This window comes from Mycteria americana, chromosome 1 (assembly GCF_035582795.1).
Source record: "Mycteria americana isolate JAX WOST 10 ecotype Jacksonville Zoo and Gardens chromosome 1, USCA_MyAme_1.0, whole genome shotgun sequence".
Lineage (NCBI taxonomy): Eukaryota > Metazoa > Chordata > Aves > Ciconiiformes > Ciconiidae > Mycteria > Mycteria americana.
Genome location: NC_134365.1, coordinates 23,645,010 through 23,667,274, shown reverse-complemented (window position 1 = coordinate 23,667,274; position 22,265 = coordinate 23,645,010).

Here is a 22,265-nt window from a genome sequence, read left to right as displayed (position 1 = left end):
AACCTTAGGCCTTGACTTCACAACTCCTAACTTGCAGGAGAATTCTTCACTGATGTAAGTAGTCTTATCTACCTCAGCTCTTCTGTAATGATTTGCTGTGCCCCTGTCACAGAGGTAACCTTTACACAATAATCAGGACTTCAAGGCGAGTCACCCCTAGCATCTCATTTACAGGAACTATTTCTTCCTAGTGCACCTTGAGAGAAATGTCTCCACTCAGTCTGATCAGTCTCTTTTCAAATACCCCAGAGCATCTGCCTCCACTTTCTACCCTGCAAATATCCATTTTCCAAACAAGCTAAAAACCAGCACAGCTCCTTCTGCCAGGGTGAGACTAATAGGAGCTTACAATTTTTAAAAAGGAAACAGCATCAAATATTTTCCTCTGCCCTTGCCTGGTCTCACAGCTGAAAAAACCCCATCAATATTAACACCTTTAGAGTTGGGTTCACCTCTGGTCTGGCAAGTGATGATCAAGGAGATTTTCCCAGGCAGCCTAGGAGAGCTTTCTCTCTTGTTTTTGTTTTCGTTTTACCCTCTTCCACCAGTCTCCCGCTCCGCAGCCGGCACAGCTGGGTTCAGAGCAGGCGCTGGTAGCGCAGCCCAGTGCTCTGCGAGAGGGGCTCTGCCCCGAGAAACGCAGCCGCCCGCCGAAATCGCCCCGGGGCATCCTGCAAGAAAGCCCCCCCGTGTCCGCGCCCGACCCCGGCTGCGGCCCCTGCGAGCCGCCGCGTCCCCCGGGAGCCCAGGTCGCGGCGAGCTCCGCACCGCACCCCGCGCTCCGCACCCCGCGCGTCGCACGCCGGCGCATTCCGCACAGCGCTCCGCACCCTGCGCACGGCACCCGCGCATCCCGCGAATCGCACCCTGCGCGCGGCACCCGCGCATCCCGCCGGCACTCCGCACCGCACCCCGCGCATCCCGACGGCACTCCGCACCGCACCCCGCGCATCCCGCCCGGCACTCAGCACCGCACCCCGCGCATCCCGCCGGCACTCCGCACCGCACCCCGCGCATCCCGCCGGCACTCCGCACCGCGCTCTGCACCCCCCGCCCGGCTCCGGCGCGCACCGCCGGGAGCAAACACCCGGCCACGCACCGGCTTTCCGTGCGGCTCCTCCGTGCTTTCCCGGCTGCCTTTCGGCCCCTAATGCATCCCGGCACCTTCCTCGGCCCGAGGAAGGGCTAACGCAGCCCGGCCGGCCCCGGCCGGCCCCGCCCGGCGGAGGGGCCCGGGGAGCGCCCCCGGGGCTGGGCGAGCCGCCTCTCCCCGCGCAACTCCACGACCATCGCCCATCACCGCGGTGTTTCTCCCTTGAAGGGAGCCCCCTATTGTTCTCCACTTCACTTAGCCGAGCTATTTATTATTAATTTTTTTTCTCTGCCCGGGCTCATCCCTACCCCAGCTGGCGCCTGCTGCTGAGGGATTCCGGCACAGCCTCGGCGCGGCCCTCCCGGGCCCTCGCTCCCCACAGGCAGCGGCCGCAGGACGGGTTTACGCTGCCTCAGCCCGCGGCCTTGCAGCCCAGGCGGTCCGTGCGCGGCGGGCGGCGGGCACATGCGGATCTCCCGGCTGGAGCCGGGGCTCCGGCGGTCCCCTCCGAGCCCTGATCCCCGGCACCTCCGCCAGCGGCGATGCAAAACCAAGTGTCGCCTTTTATTTACAGCCACCGGTGATTCCTTCCTCTCCTTGCATCAACTGGTCAGCTTTAATGCGCTTCTGTTCCCCCTCAATGAAAACCTAAGTCTCTTTTAATGAATCCCCGGTCCCAGAGGTCAGAAGCTTGCAAACTCCAAAATGCCAACGTCGGATTTGGATGCACTTTGGGTCACTGATCGATTTTTATTACTTGAGTTGTGTGGGTTTTTATTTTTTTTAACCGTGTTGTACATTCACCTGCCAACACTTCGGATTCCCGCAACAAACACATGCCAGCGCTGGGGGATGATGCTCCGCGCCGAGGACAGCTAACCCCTCGCCGCGGGCAGGCACAGCCTCTCACCCCCTTCCTCGGGGGAGGAAGCCCCCGGAGCCCGGCGTGGATCCCCCTTCCCCTTCCCACCCCAGGGACACGGAGGTACCCCCGCGGAGCCGAAGGAGCGGAGCCCACCCGGCAAGCGGTGCGGCACGGGCGGGCGGGCGGCACCTCGCCCGACCCCGGCCCCGGAGCCGAGCGAGAAGTTGACGGCGGCGGGGAGGGCTGGCCCCGTCCCCCCGGAGCGGCGGGAGCCCCCTCTCCCCTCCCGGCCAGCGAAACGTGAACAGGACTGCGGGGAGCGCGGGGGAACCCCTGTGCCCCCCCTCCTCTCGGGGGTGGGAGAGGACCCAGTAAGGAGGCAAGGCGGAGAGCTCACGGGCATCTGTCGGGGGGCGCCGATATTCTCCCTTTTCGCTCGCTGCTGTGACGGCATCGCGCCCGGGATCTCTTTCGTTAGAGCTGATTGGGGGAGGTTATCGACAATAAAAATGATAAATAATTAAAGCAAAAAACAAAAGCCCCCGGCGCCGCGAAGCGGGTGGAGAGGATTGCCCAGCCCAAAAACGTTAACTGAGGCAAAACTTGCGTTATTTGCGGACTCCTCTCCCCTTAAAATAAGAACTAAAGGAGACACACACACATACACAAATACCTTGATGAAAAAGAGTTGCATATCCATATTACTGTAGAGGTCACTGGAATTAATACTCGGCGCCGATCGGGAACAGCATGAGGTAATTTCTGCACAACCCTCGTCTCAAATAGCTTCCCCCGGTAGCGTCAGCTCAATAGGCAGGAGCTCAGCCTGGGACAGGTATCCGGGAGAGCGATTTCGGTAGTGCTGCATAACACTCGCGATTAGCCAAGCCGAACCTGCTCCACTCTCTCCTTCCTCGTTCCTCCTCCCCTCGCCTAAAAAAAAAAAAAAACAACAACTTTTTGGGACCAGTGGCTCAGCCCCCGTGACGATATCCTCCCTCTGCCGCCTCGCCGCTCAATTGCAGCGCCGGACCCACGCACCGGCCCGGCCGTGCCGTTCACAGACAAGTAAGAGAACGCCCCCCAGCCCCCGCCCCCCGGCCCGTCCCCCCTCCCCGCCGGAGCGGTCCCCGCCAGCAGCCCCGCGGCTCGGTGCCCCCGGGCGCCGGCGGGAGCGGCACGGCGCTGCCCGCGCTTACCGCGGCTCCGGCGGGGCGGGCAGGGCAGGGCAGGGCAGGGCGGGGCGGGGCGGGGCGGGGCGGGGCGGGTGCGGAGCGGCGCCGCACTTGTAGCTGTTCTTGGTGCTGAAGGCGGCGGCGCTGCCCGGCACGGCGCTCCCCGGCACGGCGCTGCCCGGCACGGCGCTGCCCGGCACGGCGCGGCTCCATGTGAATCCCCAGCCTGCCGCGGGCTGCGGCTCCGGGCCCGCCCGCCTCGCCTCGCCAGGGCGCCGGATCTGCCGGCGGGGCAGCCCGCGGCCGGCACCGCCCTCCCCCGGCACCCCCGCTCCGCCCGGGGCGCGGTCCCCGACAAACGTTTGCCGCGGGATTCCTGAGGAGAGGAAGCCAATGAGGCGGTCGCGGTGGGGGAGCGGGGGGCAAGGAGGGGGGCAAGAAGGGGGGCACCGGCGGGGACCGGGGCTGTTCAATGCGGCCTCCCCCGGGGTGCGGGACCTTCATCCCCGTCCCGCCTTCCGCGGGCGGCGGAGTCGTGTCCTCCCTCATGGGATCGATGACACAGGGGAGGTTTCCCGACGCTTTTTGTCCTACCCCTGGTTTCGGCTCTCAGCTCGGATGCCGGGTGGAGGAGTTCTCGTTTTTCCCCAGGCACCAGGGAGGTTTCGGCAGCGCGGGGCCAGGGCCACCCCGGAGGGTAAGGGACAGTCTGGAGTACTTTGCTGGAACAGTCTGGAAGTGTGCTCCTCTCCTCGAAGGCTCTCCCCACCCCAGGGCCATCCCCCGCTTGCACAGGGACGCCTCGGGGCGCTCCGCTCCGGACCCCGCGGGGCTCCGCGCCGCCGGGTGGGAGCTCCCGGGCCGGCTCCGCACAGCCGCGGCAGCACAGCGCCGGCGGGGCCGCCCCCGCCGCCCGCCCGCCCGGGAGTGCCCGCCGCAGCCTCGGTGAGAAGGTTCCACCTCGAGGGCGCTGCCCGCAACTGCACCCGCGGCGCCGGGCTCCGCCGGCCCTCCACGGCTCGGCTCGGCTCGGCTCGGCTCGGCTCCAGGTCCCCGGAGCAGGAGAGGGCTCCAAACTCCACGGTCTGAGCAGGATGGCCGGTTCGTCAGGCTCCTGACACTAACCAGATCTTTTCCGTCTTCCCATTTCAGATTGTTCTGAACTGCTTTCCTTAATAACAAATAATATTTTGCTTTGCTTTGCCCAGAGTTGTCTGGCTTACTTCGAACATCGTTGCTAGAAGGAGGAAGAATTCCAAGCGTGCTCTAATATACTCAAGCAGTTGCTTCCACAATCGTCTTTGTTATATGGTGATGCTTGGATTTATGTATTAAAGGCCTGCCTCAGGCAAGCCACAGGACTCTGACAATATCTGATGAGTCTTTCAAGCTTGTAACTTCTCTTATAGAGATAATCTTTTACTATTGGAAAATAGCACTGGGAAATTGGCCAGATCTTAGACAGAATATATTAACTCATGTTTGCATTTGTTTTTTTCTCAAAACCTTCCATGAAAGAAGGCTGAGGAGCTGTGATTTCAGCGACCTTATCATAGAAATCTGGAACATAATCACATAGGTTAAATCCTGATGTTCAACCATGAACAAAAGTCCATTTTAAAGTGGAGATCCTCCTTAACCCCCATCAGGAAAGTAAGCCATGCATGAGTTATCAGTAATGTTGGATAGACCAATTTCCAACTTCATTTACACTCTGCAGCTCCAGCAGCTTAACAGAAAGTTCAGCAAAGCAAAACCAAGAGATGTTCTGAGGGCACAGCTGATGCTTGACCTTTTGTGTAAATCTTGCAGCTGGAGATGCAGGCTGAGGTCAAAAGATGAGCATAAGGAAACCTCCAATGTGTTTCCAGCTTGGCCACCAACCTGAATGTAATCATCTGTTGCCTTGCCCTATCTCTCCCAGCCACATCTTTTCTAGAGCATGGTTTGGAGGGCATTGGCACTATAGCTTATTACTTATGTTTACAGTGAGTAGCACAATGACTTTTAGGTGGGAGTATGATAAATAAATGCATAACCGAAGAGATGTGGGCTGTGTTTTGACTAAATGCAAGCAGAGAAAATAAACTGGGGGGGGGGGGGGGGGGGGGGGGGCGAGAGGGGGGAGAAAAGGAAAGAATGAAAAGTTTTACATTAAAATGGTCATTTTGTGAGGCTAGACGATGCAAAAGAGAGGCAAAACACATTCATCATTCTTTGAGCAGGATTTGTTCTGATTCAAGCTTAACGGCAGCTAATGTCAGTTTGAACAGAAGACTAATGTCAGGACTGGTGACAACTACTACCTGCACAACTAACTCAGGAGGGGAGAAATGCAGTTCTGGAGACCAAGCTGTCATAAAGGAGCTCTTCAATGACCCTTTTTCAAGTGAGAAGTTCTGATTCTCAAAGGAAGCATCTTACATGTTAGGAGACTGGCATGGACTAAAGGCCATACTAAAATGTCAGGACCATAGAGATACGGGCTGAGAGGCTTCAGTTTTAATTCCTGCCTAGAATAAATGTTTGCTCTAAACATCTCTTTAAAGCCAAGCAAAACCAAATGCATCAGTCCATCTCTGTGCCTCTATTTCTCCTACACAGAAGACGTTGAACCTCTGTGTATCCAAGGAGTGATTTTGGCAGAGCAGTTCATGTTCCAAGAGCACTATTCCATAACCACACTCACCAGTACAGTTTTTAATGACATTTGAATGGGGCTGATTTTTTGTAACTTAGAAATAAAGTAAGACATTCTGAGTTCTGGGTGGCTTTTTTTTTATTGCCATCTCAGTGATAGAAATGCAACTTTCGGAGTTATTCAAACACAGGAATTAAACCTACTGAGGCAATAAAACTACTTGAATAGTCACTTTTAGGCAAAGGTCTGCTGATTAATAGCCGTCAAGGAATACAGAGCTATGAAGTCAGTGATTCCCATTGAAGTGATAGTGGATACTGAGTTCTGAGTTATAAGACATTTAGGAATATGCGTGTTGGAACTTTTCAAGAAAACATAATCACTAAAAAAAGAACTTGACACTTGTGTGTTTTTTGTGCACTTCTCTAAGACTAATATTTCTTTACAAAATATATTGCATGGTGAAAAAAATAAAAGGAGGAGAAAAGGCATTTCACAGTAGTAACTATGACAAAAAGTGTTATCTGGAGGCCAAAGAAAGTGTGCAACCATCTGTAAAATAGAACATACCTTTGGAAGGCCCTGACTCTGACTTATTTCAAATAAACTTTTCAGCAGTGAACAGGAGATGTCAAAGCTTAAACTATAAAAAGGAAGATAGCCATCATGTAGGAAAGGTAGCACGGTTTCCAGGGAAGATATTTTAGGAATCAGAATATTTTTAGTATCTAATTTCCAAATGTGTCTAACAAACTCTGATATGTTAGAAGGTTTTAGCAGTTGGAAACCATCCCTCTGCCAGAAGGAGCAGAGCAAGAAGAACACCATTCTGTAAATGGGTTTTTGAATCTCTACTTTCAGGGGGCAGCAGCAGCCGGCTGCGTTGCAGGGGAGGGCAAGCCGGGAGCCAAGGCGGGCAGCACAGCAGGCAGGGGCAGTGTCCTCCAGAGATGACAAGAGACTCAGTCCCACAGCAGCCAAACAATGGAGCAGAGCAGGTCTGGTGGCAGCAACCAGGGTCAGCACATCCCAGTGATTGCTAGACATGTCACAGTGGCGAGGCAAGTCTGAGGTCAAGTCGGGAAGTCAATCTGGAGGATCAGGATCTTCATCAGAGGGGTACATGGCAAGGCACAGGCATGGCTGCAACAGCTCAGGAAAGGGCAAAGAAGGAGTGTCAGAGCTTAAAAAAGCTCCTGAGTGATGCTGGGGAGCCCAGATGAGATTTCTTACAGCTTGCTCACGAAGCTGTCTCCTCAGCAGCCTGACCCAAGGTCACACCACTGCGTCATGTCAGAGCTGGCCTTGAGCACAGGCTGCCAAAACCATAGGAGCATGGCAGGGCTCTTGGCCTTGGCGTATATACTGGCCAAAGTCTGTGTCATATTCTCTTACATCTCCTTTTTCTGCACAGAGCTAGAAGATGACAGTGACACATCTGCCCTGAACAGTGTTATAAAACTTGATAAACTTTTCTTAACGGTGTAAGAATATGCTTCTCAATGTGATTGAAATCTGAAGGCGACCCATCTGGAAGTTAGGGATGGTGGACTCATACTAAATTTAAGTGAAGGATATAGTATATTTATGAATCAAATACAGTGTTTCCAAAATACAAGTGGATGATGAGCCTGCAAAATCCTCTCCCACACAAGTCAGAACATTGAAGTCAGCAGAGACAGTTGTGAAGCAACATAATATTTGCTAAAGAGAAGAGAGACTCAATCCTAATTAACTAAAAATTACAACACCCACAAAGGGAGTTATGCATTGTTATACCTTTATAACGGGGACAGTCTCCACTAGCATGTCCTCTAGTATAATGACTGTGTGGTTGTACATCTATATTTAATGAAGTATCTATATAGGTACTAAGTTCTGCACCTTCTAAAATCTTAGTCTTTCATTTTGTCTTTCACTAAAGGAAAAATGAAACCATGTTTAAGAGTGCCTTTCATTCTAAGCCACTTTACAAAAACTGGTAAAAAGCTATATATAGTGATTACTTCACCAGCCTTTGAAATGCTAACATCTTTGAGGTGAGGAACAAAAAAGGTTTATAAATCAGAAGGTAAAGCCACATTACCTTTTCAACATGTGAGCCATAACCTTTCCTCTTAAACGACAGCAGATGGACACAGCTATTTTACATGAAAAAAAAATCTTTGCATTTATTTACCCTTCCAAAGAAGTTATTTGCATACAATGTCATTTGCCAAATGACAAGTGGAGCTGATCATGCTCTGCCTTGTTCCAGCCACTTTGTAGGCTGTTGGCAAAATCCTCTGAGGTTAGCAGTGCGTGGAAATAGCTAATCTTCAAGTCTGGTGTTTCCATCATTTTTGTGGACAGCAGAATTCGTCAGAAGACTGTTTTCTAAACTAAGTGTGCAAAATGACCTGCATACTCCCTAGATAAAAAACATATTCAAGGCTTGATATAAGGTAAACTCAATTCTACTTTTAATACTGCCTATTAGACAGTCAGAAAACAAACCATTAATCCATCGTCTAGAGTTCAAGGCATTGCACTGCAAAGCCAAACATTTCTTTTTATGGCTTGTTGCAGAAGCAATAGAATTGTGGCTCTTAGGAATCATCAAAATCATGAATGAAGACTCACTTGAAGTAACAAAATGCTTTGCTTAAATGCAATTGTAAGTTTAAATGTTGCAAGACCCACCCTCAAGCAGCATTGAGCAGGGAGATTATTTTGAAAAGGCTCTGAGAATTCCCCTAAAACCATGGCATCCATACAGTGTCCATACAGGCAGCAGATACATGTCCAGTGCCACATTTGGCCTGAGGTTATTCTCTGAACGGATATGTAAACTCACAAGAATGATGTTAAGCAGATTATGGTGTCACCTCATGTGCCCAGACCCATAGCCTCGGAGTAAGCAGGTGAACATGCCCTATCAGCTGTTGCTCCTGAAACTGTTCTTTAAGAATAATGTAAATATATTGTTGGGTCTTTAGTTAGAAGACATTAAAAACAGAGGTGAATTTTCTTGGCCAAAATACATAGCTCTTCAGGATAGGTTCTCAAATATCTAAAATGTAAACTCCTGTATTTAAAATATTCCTCTAGGCTCCCTGTGTAAATGCAAACTATGGAAATGGAAAGAAATAGCTACTTTCCAGCCAGTGAGTCATCTGATATTACCATAGATATCTAAATAGAACATGTAAATCATGCCTGAGAAGTGTCTTTTTCTCTCCATGGACTATAAAAAGAGTCTAGACAACTGGCTCAGATGTAAATGTCTGCATTCTAGATGATCGAAGTGAGGTGAGGTATATCCACCACTGCATGGGAAGACGCAGACAGTAAAGACAACAGGTCAGGCTCAGGTTCTGAGAGCACACACCACCAGTTCATGACTAGTTTTACTGCTCGTTATGTCTGTTCTGGTGGTAGGTAATACTCCAGCACTAATGATTCCTTTTTTTCCCCTTTCTCTCTTCACAGTAAGTTGCTGACAAATATTCAAAATAGTCTTAAGAAGTTGATCAACTGTGTGCCAAGTACTTAAAAGCGGAAAAGCCTTAGAAAAAAAAAATTGTATTTATTAAGAAGTTATATATTTAGAAGGAAATAATTCTGCAACTTTTTCCTAAAAATTAATTTAATTGGTACAAAATTAAGCAATCATTTTAATTAACTGCCTGTGAGAAAAGGAATGGTCCTGGTTGGGTTTTTTCCTGCTTGACTTTTACATGAACAAGATGTAATTGAGCTGCTGCTCAAGATTCACATATGATGACTTTTTACATCCATATGGCACTTTGTGGGGGAGTTCACATTAACATTTCAGTTTGGATCATGAGCACACTTTTGAAGTAAACCTCCTAGTTATCCCCACTTACTATGTGCTTTGGGTAACGTAACAGAGCAGTCTTGGGGCTCGTGGACTGGATTCCTCTCAGGGGAAACTAGAAGTTGAAGTTGCACTCCAGGAGTGCACCTAAAGTGTTACAACCCCTAACAGACCAAACTAGAGCTAGTCTGAACTGATCCACATGTCCACATGTGGTGTGCATATCAACTCATCAGCACCAAATATTTTGCTCTATAGACCTGCGCTGCCCCACGTGACTTCTTAAGATAAACATAGCCCACATCAGATTGAGGTTACAGTCTTGAAAACTGTCCCAGTATTCCCTTAAGGGCGAGAGCTGAAGGACAGGACTGAAGTTCTAAGATAGCGAGATGTTGTAACTAATTGAAGGCTAGCATGATGCATGGCATATTTCACAAGGAAGTTTCACACTTTATTTAATGGTTACCAGCTGTAAGTAATGTACATGATACTACCTTATACGTGTAAAGTGAAGACTGAGCTTTTTTAATACAGTGGAGGATCAGAAAACATATGTGCAACCATATTTGCTGTAGGTTCTGTGCTACTGAAACAACACAGAACTCCCTATCAGTGTTGTTGGGAGGAAGATTAAGTATACAATAACGCAACATTCATCCAGTGTTCTGCTCTGCGTCTGCAGCTTGGGAATTACCTTCATTTATCAATGATAAGGTGATCTTAATAAATCCCTTCATTATTTAAACTCTGCTTAAAGTACAAAACAATCACTGGCATTATTTTAATCAAGAAAGACCAATTGCAATGTACTCTTATGATAGTGGCATTTTCTTGTCTTAAAAAAAATAACCTGGGATATCTAAAAGCCACTTTGTCATGTCATTGGTATTAAGGTTAATAATTCTTTGCTTTCTTGTGCTTCATTGTCTAACTCTGACCTGAAGACTGGTAATCACTAATGGTATAATTAAGCGCGTGTTGTACCAGACACTTACTGAGTAGGGATGCTTCTGCAGCAGAAACGTTTCCAGTTCTTAAATGCCACCTCATCGGTCTTATTAGGCAACTTTGGGACTGGCAATAGGCATAGAGCTGTTCTGATGTGAAATACAACTACCATAGCACTACGTCAGATGCTAAAACATTTATCCGTACATTTTCACTCTTCAACGCATTCAGCAGGGAGACTAAGAGATGCATAGGTGGGATTTGCATTAGCATGGTCACAAAGCCATTTCAAGGAGGACATATGCTCACATGCAGAAAATGAAGTGGGGGAAGGGTCAGCAATCTGTCCTCACCTTAAACATTTCATTGTCTAAACGGGTTCAAGAAGAGTTTAGGGGTTTTAATGGATAAATTAAATGTACTGAAATAGTAATATTCACATTACCATGGATTTATAGAAAGCGTATTATGTTGTAAAACTTGACATATTGACAAAACAACTTGACAAATTTGTGTATTCCTTAATGTCTCTAGCTGCTTCTCCCAGATTGCCTTGTGTTTCTCCTCAATATTAACTCTCAATGGCCATGATAGTGCTAATAAAAAACATGTGTGCTTGCTGCCTGGCCAAACAGGTAAAATGGAGCAAAAAGCTTTTGAAGCCCTTTCCCTCAGCAGAAGAATTAATTTAAGTATCCAGCCAAGAGCTTTCAAAAAATAAAATATTCCTTTGGGAACACAGTATCTTTATATTTCCATCACCGGGGATGATTTAGTTGAAAAAGTCCATAGGCTAAAACTTATTTGGCAGATTAACTGACAAACACATGATCAGAGAGATAGGGTGATGAAATAACCAATGTATCTGAATGAAATCAAAATAAAATAAATAATTTAAGATCAGACAAAAATATTTCTCCTTTTTTTAAAAAATTTGTTTTACTCTCTATATGCTATTATGTTGTTTCTTTGTTGGTTTTGTTGTTTTGGTTTGGTTTTTTTAGTTTTTATTCAACACTTCAAAAAATCAAAGGAAATTTGAAAATGAAGGGCTGTGGATATGCAAGAGGAGAAACTGAGGGGAGCAGACACCTTCCTCCAGTCTTGTAGCTATGTTATTAATTTGCCATAACAGAAACACATGCAGGCATCCTCTTTCTGACTCATTGCAACCCATTATTGAAACCAGCACTCCCTGACGTCAAGAAACTGCCCTAATTTCAAGCATACTCCAGGATGGGTTTCATTGCGTGTGTCTATATTTGCATTTTAGCTTGGATTAGGAGTGCTATTTTAATGCAAACCTCTTTTTCACCCCTATTTACAGGACTTGGATTGTACCACAGAGCTGTCTTGGACCAAACCAACAGGATCACCCTGTCAGATGAAGCCAAAATGCAAGCTGTGCTCCAGCTCCATCAGGCACCCAGACCTCAGAACCAGACTAGCCCTAGTCCCAGGTGACACCTCTGGACCAGGGACAGCGTGGATACGGGGCCCTTAGTGCCCACCCCATGGATCTGTTCCTATTATGCTAAATGACTTGCTCTACACATCTTCTCTCCCTTTCTCGTGTGCAGTGTTTTCTGCTTCAGATCAAAAAATACCCATTGGGCCAGAGAGCATGTTCAGGAATGAGCCCAGATAGATGCTCACTAGAGGCATATTCAGCTTTTTGCTCAAGCAGCTCAGGAGGCTGTAGTAAAATTGCCCCAATTCCCTGCTGCTTGGGATATTACCCCTTCAGCAGGCTAGTTGCAGAAATGCTCTATAAGCATTGAGAAAATAATGATTTTCATCAGTTTCAGGCCAGGAGATATATTTTATCTGGAAATGACTATATATTGAGTTGTCCCAAACATCTCTTTTCATTATTTTTCCTTCACAGAAAAATTTAAAAGCTTGTAATCATTCTCAAACAAAACAAAAAAGGGGATGTTTTAAAATATCAGCAATTTTCATAAAAATCAAGTTTCTGCCAGTTCTGTCAGGAACCAGTTTTGTGTAGATAGATCCACGTAAGCACTATTGCTAACTAGTGGATGAGAGCTCATGGAAGTAACGGCTGCAAGTCAATAGTCACGTTCCCTTCTGCCACTTCTATTTCCTAATAACGGGGGGAAAAATCATATAAACACCACATAATGGTTTATAAAAACACTGGTTTGTTGATCATCAGAAAGAAACATTATTAATCATATTATTTCAATTACGTATCAGTGGATTTACAAGTTAAAGACTTCAAAATTTCCGTTCCTTCCTGCAGTTGCACTGTATGCTAGTATAAGTGGAAACCGTACTTACTAAGGTCTGGAAGCTACACTTCTACAAAATTAACATTACAATATGCTATGCTGCATACTCATTTTAAAATGCAAAAAGATTGGATTAAAATAGTATATTAAGGTATCATTATTACTTATTAGTTTTTCAACATTAACACAGACTCTTGTTTTAAACTTCAAACACATGAAGCAATGAGATAAAATAAAATCCAGTACCTTTAGCACACACTGCATGAGCTTGTCCATATTATGGAATAATACTGGTTTTACAAGGTCTAGCTAGTATGTGTTTGTTAGTTACACCAGTGGTTTTCAGGCTCGGGTTTGCAGCTCACAGGTGAGGAGCATGCTAAATATATTTACCACTAAGCTGAAGGCTGCATAGTGCATCATGATCTGTTACAAATTTTGAGGACTGACAGTGGTCCTCTAGGAAGTCTGGGGACCAAGATTCACATGCCCCCTTGGCTTAGGCATATAACAGTTCACGTAGGCATATAACAGTAACCCTAAACTTTTTTTATAGACCAGGAAGAGAAATAGTCTTCTCCAGGGCAATCACTTCATCCTCAAACAAGTGTCTTAAAGAGGTTTGGTAAATTGACTTGTAGATGTGGTAGTCTCTCCCCATTGACCACAGAGGGAGTCTCAGGGGACTAACAAGGGGGACACTAGCTTTAGACATCTACAGCCATGACTATCTAGACATAAGGACCCAAGTCATTGCTGACAAAAAAGGACAACTAAATCAAAGGTCTTTGCTCCTGTTTCAGACACAGATTTCCTGGTGGGAGGGTCTGGAGGGGTTTGCCCTTTCCCAGCTGCCCTCAATGTCCCCCTCCACAGCCTCCGTGCAGACAGCTCAGATGCTCCTGCTCTGAGCCATGGTTCCTCCACCACTTCTTGTGAAAGGGCTGCCTCTCACCCAGGGGCTTTGGGAACGGAGAGGGGAGAATAGCCCCATAGCTTTCCACTGCCACCTGGGCCCACGCATGGGGCACACTCTTCCTCCCGGTGCAGGGAGCACAGTCCCACAAGAGGGTCACGGCAGGCATGGGGACTGCCTCTGCATGGGTGGGACTGTGAGTTGGATCAGGACGTACAGAGCCTTGTCACCCCTAAGGCTTTTATTTCAGAGTGCATCTGAACAAAGAAGCTCCAAGGATTTTCATTAAAAGAAGATCCATAACAATGTAGTAATTTAGAACAGCATGTAAATTAGGCAAGGCAAAAGAATTACAGATGTTGTATCAGACCCTGCTCCTCCCTGTCCCCTGCACCTAACGGCACTGCGCTCCAATATTGATTGCTCTAAAGACACTCACGTTTTATCAGAGGAAAAACATCAGAGAGGTTTCAAAATTCATTGAGGTGCATATCTAATTTGCATCCATTTCAATCAGTTCAGAAGTCTGTATCTTTTGTTTCTTCTGAATTCACTGCTATTATCAGAGTTTTACATTTAGACTATGAAAATCCTGAGGTTGGGGCAGTTTGCATATGCGTCTTCAAAGCATGAAAAGACATCACAGACATTACACAGCCAGAAGTGCCTGTGTCAGCACGAGCACCTTACCTGACCCGTTCCACCTAAATCCAGCCTCTGCCTAATCTAGACCAACGTCAGCCCAGATGTGTTGGTACTCACACAGCTGAAACAGAGGAGCTCCGCAGCCTCATGTACCCTGGGGAAAGGAAATACAAGCACACAACTTAATTGGGAACAAGGTTTTACCCTGAATCAGCACAGGAGTTTTTCCTCCCGCAGTCCCACGGGGGCGATGAAAATCTCTCTTTGTACAGCACCTTCCAGAGAAGAATCTGACATTGAAGCGAGCTGGTACGGGTGTTCAACACATCCACATCTTCTAGAAATCTTCCGGTTTTTTGTCTGCACGTGCAGATTTCCAGAAGGGGGTTCATTTGGATCCAGGTTTCTCAGTGCAATACAGATACATCCCATGAATTAGCTATTGTATAGACAGGATTTTAATGCTTAACACTCATAACTGCAGCCTTGCAGAGGACCATCTGACTGAAGCACACCTCGTCAGGATTCTGAAATTCTTCTGCTTCTGAGCTGCAATATTTAAAGTTGTCACATCAACCATGAAAAGAGTTTCAATGAATGAAAGGAAGTTAAGATTAAAACATATACACATTTGCTAAAATAAAAAGTAACTTAATCTGGCATTTGCCAGTTAAAAATACACTGTTACAATTAAATTTAGAGTGTCTAGGGAAGCTAATTGGGTTAATTTGGATAATTTTTAAAGCTTTTCCTCAGTGGAGTCAATTTTAATTTTGGGATTAAATGAGCTAATAGAGACATTCAGATTTTTTCCCCCTCATACATTTGATGTTTGCTTAACAATTTTTTCTTAACAACCACCCCTTCAAAATAGCACTGCCTTCAATGAGTATTTAGAGCACATGTGACTTATTAAAAACTTAAAATAAGCCCCAGGTTATTACATTTGCATCTGTTAACACCCTTGCTTTGAGAAATGGCTTTGCTAAAAGACCATGTTTTAATCTGCTGGTACTACTTGCTTGCATAAAGACTACAGGGTTTTACCAACTTTTTTAGAATTTAAAAATTGTGCAGTCCTCAGCACCTATTGATGACATGCTTGGTGCTAACAACAGTACTACAACCTGATGCATTGTATTCCATATCACAGTGCCTGTTTATGCTCCATATAACACAATTCTTCTTCAGCAGAAAGAAGCATGAAATCAAAATGATGTAAAATAGCGTGGGGAAAAGGAAAAAAAACTTGTCTGTGGACTCTGACTCCTTGCAAAATGACCCTGGAAGATTCCCTCAGAGTAGAAACAGTTAACGCTCCTGTTAAGCTTGCAATAAAGCCTCATTTAAAAGTTTTCTAGACAGTGGTTTATCTAGGATTAAGCGATCTGTAATGTCAGGTGAATGAACAATTGATCCATTCTGGAATGACCTGAGAGATTTCTTGTTTTCCAGCCTGATCCTTCTAATACCCACACCGTCCATTTACCACTTCCAGTGTTCGATAGACTTTTCTATAACTCAGCCAGGTTCAGTTCTGCAGCTACAATTCAATCAAAAAATCATGTCAGGGCTCAGAGTTATATTAGCTGAAATTAGGAATGTTGGTCATTTGTTACACTTGGAGTCATATTTGTCTTCTGGGTCTCAGCTTTCCACTGAAGACAAATTCTCGAGGTTTTTATAACAACTAAAGAAAAAATGATTTTTTGTATTTTTTTATGGAAACTTAGTGCATCCTGGTATTTATCCGCCTTCCAGGTCTTTACAAATGGTCACATATTTCACAAGACTTATGGCCAAAATCACAAGAGCTGTCAGCACTGACATTTACCCATCAACATTACAGGGTGAACAATTGCAAAGGTATGTATGAGATCATTAGAAGTATAGAACTGTTCAGATATTTTTTCTTATTTCTTTGGGGTTAGGTCCAGTAAAGGATTTAAAGGTGGCAGCACCTAACTTTTAGGTTGGCTTCCAGAATGAAATCCAGAGCCAGATACCTGAGCTCCTTTCAAAACTTGAGATAGGCCACTCAGTGGGAAGAACTAAGCTTCCTGAACAGTGGTGAGAACCCTGGTCCCCCTGTTCCACTGTGTCCTGCCTCTCCACAGCTAAATCCTCGTGAGGCTGCTGAGCCGTACTCCCTCCTGTGTTTCACCAGGAGGCCTCATGCTGCCCCATGGCTCCAGTGCTTTGCTGCAAGAGAGGGAGCGTGAGCCTGAAGTCCCTCAGGTTGAAGAGGGCATCCCACCCACATCTCTGCCTCGTGGGTGAGTGGCTACAGCCACAATATTAGATATGAGAGGTTCGTTAGAAATATCTTACCCATAATTACCACTTGGGAGGGACACAGTTTTGGCACTGTGCAAGGCAGGCTCACTTCAAAGGATTTTGCATGCTTCTCTGCCTAGTTTGAGATCCAATGAGGCTTGGGCAGGCAGGCAGCATTGCAGGCTGAGTTGAAGCAGAGCCCCAAAGGCATTTAGAAACCTTCAGGGTTAAGCAGCCACTGGGCAGGGATGTTTGGGTAAAAGGCACCAAGAGCTCGGTCCAGTTGTCTAACCATAAAAGGTGTCTCATAATGTTTGTCACATCCTAGGGAGGTGCAGCTGGGAGATACGACACATGGGAGACCTCCGCTTTTCTGGAGTGGCAGCAGGAGGCCAGTAGATACTCTGTAGCCTCATAAATGGAACTGGATGCCTAAGTTTTAGCAACTGAAATAAGCCTATATAATGACCAAATCCCACATCAGGAATGGAAATCTTGTACCTTGCTTCTGGCTTTTGGTACACAGAGAAGATACTAACCAATTAGTCAGAGGTGAAAACCAGCTGAAAACATGACTTCTCCTATATATTTTATTATGCTAATAAAATGTTATGGAAAAAAGTCCGTGCCAAAGCACAGACCTAGTTCTGCAGCTGCACATTGTGAAGCCTGTGGGAAGTGAGAATTCGAGAAAGTGGGATGCGGCTGCCTCCAGCTTCCACTCTCTTTTTGAGGTCACTCCGACCATACAATAGTTTACAGCTATATGGACAGAGAAATCTATCCATGGGTCTTTCTGAGAAAAATAACTAGTGCTAGAATGAAAGCCCATCTGATGAGATTTGTAAGGAAAAAAAGCATCTACACAACATCGGGACTGAGTGCTTACCCCAGCAGGCTGCTTGTTTTGAACACATGATGGAGAAGGCTTTTGCCAATTTCTGTTTGGCTTGGCAAACCCCATGGCAAGTGTAGTCACAGTGAACATACTCCCAAACCAGATGATACACATGGTTCCAGAGCTGATACAAAATGGGCAGATGAGGGCTAGAGTAGAATACAACCAGTTTAAATAATGTGTGACAGCAATAGCTTTGCATACTATTGCCTTCAATGTATCCAGCCAAAAACAGTATCATAAGGATCTCACATTTTTTTCACAGATAAATAGCAGTGGTAGTGAAGTCAAAGATGAAATTATATTCAATTGTATATACAGAAAATTTGATTTTTTTTTTTTTTCCAGACACAAAGGCTGATCTTGGACACATTTGCCATTGGACACCTTTGGACGCATTTGAAGACTCACGGAGAAGTCAAACTCAATTATAAAACAGAATGCAAGACATTATTTTTTAGCGACTGTGTTATGTGAGCAGGAGGAAGGAGACAATAACAACGTGCTGGTCTGAAAACAACAGGAACTTGGCCAACCAGCCTAAGGCTTTGTTCTGCTGTCTTCAAGGGCATCGGTTTACTAAAATAATCATTTAATCCTATGTGCCTCAGGAATACAGGGCATTTGAAGATCTGAACATTTAAATCCTGGGCATTGTAAAGCTAACACTTTATGCACGTTCAGAAGTTCATAGCCAAGCATCCAACCTTTATCTGGTCAACCATACTTTTTGTCATGTGCAACAAATGATGCTATGATCCAATTCAGATATTTATGCCTGAAAATGGGTTTGTTTTACTTAACAAACTTTCTTGTTTGGCGTATTAACAGGTCATGAGTTCCAAGCTCCTCAGGCCAGAGGAGATTAAGAAGCCAGTATATGTAGGGTTCATAAACACAGTAAGAAAACTTGAAAATCATTGTGCGTTTCTGCCATGTGCTGACCTGGTGCTGTAGATGTTTGGCTTTTACAATTAACCCGTCCATTCTGATACCACTCAGTTGAGTCCAAGATGGCCATCAGCTAGCTGATGTCTTTTTAGTGTCATCTTCTTACCAATCTCAAATTGCAGGTAACAGTGACAATACCTTATCTTCCCACAGCAAAGGTCCTTGGTGCAGTGGGTCAAACCAAACAATCAAATGCAGGGCTACAAAGCATCAAAAAAGTTAATACAATTCAAAGTAAAGCAAATGCCTCTGCCCTACTGCCCCCATGCCTTTATTGTGAAGGACAATCCTCGGTCAGGTTCTCCAAACGCGCACACACATTTTGTGACTGCACGTTTTCCCCCTTTTCCTTCCGGAGCGGATGGGGGAGTCCTGGGCTGTGACTCACATGAAGAGGCATGGCCAGACTGAAGAGGCAGATGTACAATTTATAAATAACGTTTTCAGCTGAGGTGTTTGACATTTACCAGACAAGCATAGATGCTATCCTTTGTTTTTCAGAAATGGAAAGTTTCTTACCTGAAGGAAAGGTACACAAAGTCCCACGGAAAGAGCGTGGCAGAAGTGGGCTGGGACACAGGACGGTCCCTGTCTCCCAGCTCGGGGCCCGGCTCAGGGACCTACAACACGCTGCTTTTCTCATGTTACTTTACCCTTCCATCTGGCCGATCGTGTGCCAACATTGATGTGAGAGGCAACTGTATAAGGTCTTGCCAAGATCACTTTAAGAAGTTACAGAGGTTACAGTCTAATCCATTTCTCCAAACTACAGTCAATCGAGTATAAAGTTTCCACTTCCCTGGGAAAGTTTCACCTGAAACATATTTCCTCGCCGTGTATGACTGGATGTAATACAACTGCTTCTCAAATGGTTTCTCAGCGTCTGGTAAATGGGACCTGTGTGAATAGTTCGTAAAGCTTCAGCATTCCCTGGGAACTAGAAGAGCTTTGTCCTTGAGCTTCTTCAAGAAACAAGAAAGTTTGGGAGAAGATTGACATTGACTTTTAAGAAATATTGGTATAATGCGGAAAGAAGAAAGAATGGCAAAAAGCTAATTAGATATTAAGAAGGTTAAAAAGGATGACCTAGAGGGATAGACTGGTATTGATCGCACACAAAATGATGGAAGGCTGATAGGGATGCCATTTGCCATGTGTAAGAGTATGGTAGCATAATTAATGCCATTCACTAAGAATTATGGAGAACAGATTTTGTCACACAAATACCATTACTGGAGGAGATTAGAAGTTTAGGTGATAAAGGTAATTATACTGACACAACAGGTTTTGACAGGGTATTTTACATCATGCTGCAGGACTTTCTGTTTAAAAACAAGTTTTGTACAAAAAAAGTGTAGAGTTATAAGAAAAATAAGATGAAAAAAACTTCATAAGATTATCTAGTTCATAATCTAGTTGCAGATGCTTGAATATAAAATGGATTTCAAATGGAAATTGGATTCATACATTTCTAAACAGAAGTTTTTCAAATGGTATTGCACAGAGTTTCTATTCTTGGCTCAACAGTATAAAATACCTTTATTATTGAACCAAATACAAAAGAAACGCTGCAGCTAAAGTACAAACTCTGGCAGCATGCTAAATGAAAAGAATTGGTCAGCTCAACACAGAGACTGTGGTGCTAGAAGTGCCAGTTTCATTCGAACAAAGAATATAGGTCAAACGTCCAGATATGGAAAAGCAGTATCCGGTAATTTAGTGACTTGGAGAAGAACTCTAGTTTAAGGGAAATAGCAAATGAAAAATAAACTCATAACATGACTGTGTGATTATGAGGGGTAGTATGATCTTCAGATGTGTAAATAAGAATGAATTTGCTACAAATAGGATGATTGTAGGGCCCAACTGAGAAGTGCCAAACTGCCCAACTGAGAAGAGCTAATTGGGATTTTTTTTTTCTGACATTTTTCATCAGAAAATTCAATGTGCTCACAGGGAGGTGGAATTTAAATAAAACTCTTTAGAAAAAAGTGGGAAAAGGTTTTGATTTTCATGACACTTCTCTTGTAGTTTTAAATATACTTGGGGTTTTTTTAATTTAATATGCCTTTTATATCTTAGGTAACATAATACCATATTAAAAATTAAAAAATCAAAATATTAACATTGTTGTTAATTAAATTATTAATATTATCAAAATATTAAAAATATCAAACCGTAATGAAATATTTCATGGTTGCTGTAAGATTACTTTTGAGCTTACAGTTGTAGAAATTGTTGAGATCTTCTCTTTTTGTTCTGATTTGGGAGAGCAAATCTGTGAAATCCCAAATTTTCTGTCAGCTGAGATTGTAACTCAAATATTGGAACCTGAGTCCAATGTCAATATTTTAAGAATATAGGAAGCCAAGGAATGTTATAAACAAGTTGCAAGAAGGACATGAAGTTGCATTTCTTCAAAACACAGTTTGAAAACAGGCATTTGGATGTTTTCTTAGCTTACTATACCAACAGAAGAATAACAAGACCTAACATGAGAACCACAAACCAAACGAATTCCAATTAAAATTAAGTGAACATTTATTACTGATTAGAACAACTAAATTGCGATTACCATAAATCATTCATTATTTGGAGCCTCTAAGATGACATGCTTTCCTAAAAGGCATGCTTGTAGCTCAGTTACAAACTTGGGACTCGATGCTGAATTTCTGTGGGGAGTTCCTGCGGCTTGTACGGTGCAGGAGGTCATCACAGCGCCTGGGTTTAAGCCTATGCATATGGGGAAAGAAGCAAAGCAGCAATCAGGCACTGCTCAGGTCAGGCAGCTGCCTTCCGTAACCAATACACATTTGCAAGAACTAGTGTTACCTGCCAAAGGGTCCGACAGGGCGGAAAGGGGCCAGGGTCTGCAGTGTGAAGCCCTCGCTGAAGACAAGAGATGAGCTGCACAGAAGGAGATACTCTGAAACAAGTGCAGCCATACATCTGCAGGTACACGCTATGGGCAAAGCACTTTTTATCTCCCCAAGCTTTCTATGCAAGAGCTAAAGTGAAAAAAAGATAAGCAGACTTTTTTTAATGGTAATAAATCAAATTGTAGGGGGAGTTGTCTGAACAGGACCCAATGGGCAAACTTATTCCAGTCAACAACTCAGCAATGTCTCTGGGGGAGAGGGAAAAGAGCTAAAAACTGAAGTACAGAGAACTAAAAGGAAAAGAGAAACAACACACACTGTCCTACAACGCAGTGAACATTAGGCATCACAAGAAAGAGCCCTTCCCAGCCAGATCACCAGCACCTCACTCTGACTCGGCTCCTTCCCTGCCAGTCAGTCCTTCTGTAAGTGTAACTGCAGCCTTAGCTTTTTTTAAATATCTCATATACTAGATAAATTATTTCTCTTAAATCTATAGCAATAATGCTTTGGCCTTACAGCTTCAGATTAAGATACACATTTTCACACGTTGCTAATTTTGTATAATTCTTGCTTCAGGAAAACAGACCTATTAATATAGAAAACATAAATACAGATGAAATTGTGAAGCTGTATTAGAGTATAAGATCCCTTTCTTAATTTAAGCAAAAACACTTTTTACACAATAGATCAATCATAAGCAGATGTTTGCATCAGTATCAGATAAGCAATCATCTTCCTGATCTATTAGAAATTCAGTAAATACAGCTAATCTGCATCTATTCACCTCTATCCTTAGACTGCAAGTTCTCAGACCAGAGACTGTCTTTTCCTGAATGTTTGGAAAGTGTTCAGCAAATTGTGGGTACTGGCATAAATAAATAATAATACCATAGTCA